The following is a 1,727-nucleotide window of genomic DNA, read 5'->3' as shown; positions in this document are numbered from 1 at the left end:
TATATATATATATAACATGTGTAGGTGTGTAAGTATGCGTGCGGTTGTGTGTGTAAGTTAGGTAACTGTCGGTACTTAAGCTTGCACTTTCAGCGTCAGAAACGATAAACTGGTGGTGGAAGTAACGGTACGGTTTGTACGTGTGGTCTTTTCAGCTGTCATTAAAACGTGATTTGTCGTTCACATCCATTATACTGAAGTGCACACATACACACACACACACACACACACACACACACACACACACACACACACACACACACACACACACACACACACACACACACACACACACACACACACAAGCACATACATGTGCACTGCACACTCGCTTGTACAACCATATTTATTAGAAAAGAAAAGCCCATGACCTTCGCCATTTTCTATATGAAGTCTTCGTGAATATACTACAGAGTCATTTTCCTCGTAGAGAGTACAAGAGGATTTTGTCACAGTCACTCTCAATAACATATTTGGGTGGCAGATGCCCCATTTTCTTGTCTTTATTCTTATTAGTTCGCAAGGGGATCGAATATATTGCATACCGCCTTTGCAAGCCAGCGCCCGATTGGGATTCATAAAAATCCGGAGCACTTACAGGTATATTGGTATATAAAACTGCTTTCTGCAGTTAATGGCAATGGAATCTTGACTGGATGTATCTGATTCCCGTAGTAAAAGGGTTAAAGTAAGATAATCTGGTCCTGAATTCAGTGTGTCTGGAAAAAAAGTAAGACAGTCATGGTTGGAATATCTTTGATCACAAATTCAAAAAGGTCCCTTACCCTGTTCACTGCAGAATTACACTTCACGTGCTAACGAGCTGGCAGAATCGTTAGCACGCCGGGCGAAATGCTTAGCGGTATTTTGTTTTCCGCTACGTTCTGAGTTCAAATTCCGCAGAGGTCGACATTACCTTTCATCCTTTTGGGGTCGATTAAATAAAAACCAGTTGCGCACTGAGGTCAATGTAATCGACTTAATCCCTTTGTCTGTCCTTGTTTGTCCCTTCTATGTTTAGCCCCCTGTGGCCAATAAAGAAATAAGAATTACACTTCAGGGTTATTCCGGTAATGTTGTTAACCATCTACCAAAACAAATACAATTTGTATTTTCAGAAAACTACTGCCCCAGTAAACTTCACATATCTAGACGTAAGAGAAAATAACTTCAAACATGTCGTTCCTCAACAAAACGATTGTTTGGTGTACAAAACTGCTTTCCGCAGGTAAGTGTAATAAAATTTTGAGTGGATGTATCTACTTTCCACAGTAAAAAAGGGTTTAACACATTGGACATCAACGAGGGAGTCTCTACGCTGTCTTTCAATCTAATAAAAGTAACAGCTAAATCTTTTTCATGTCGTATATCACTGTCTTCAAAAGGTGTAAAACGCATTGAAAGCAATACTTCTATACAAAAAAAAAAACAACTATGGCTGGTCATGCCTTCATCAGTGTCGACTCGCGACTAAAAAGATAACCCATCGGTTCTGTACTATTTACTCTTTTACCTGTTTCAGTGATTTGACTGCGGCCATGCTGGAGCACCACTTTTAGTCAAGTAAATCGACCCCAGGACTTATTCTTTGTAAGCCTAGTACTTATTCTATCGGTCTCGTTTTGCCGAACCTCTAAGTTACGGGGGGACGTAAACACACCACCATCGGTTGTCAAGCGATGTGCGAGGAACAAACACATACTCATACACACACACACACACACACA

The sequence above is a fragment of the Octopus bimaculoides genome, chromosome 23, assembly GCF_001194135.2.
Source record: "Octopus bimaculoides isolate UCB-OBI-ISO-001 chromosome 23, ASM119413v2, whole genome shotgun sequence".
NCBI lineage: Eukaryota > Metazoa > Mollusca > Cephalopoda > Octopoda > Octopodidae > Octopus > Octopus bimaculoides.
Note: the sequence above shows the minus strand (reverse complement) of the source record.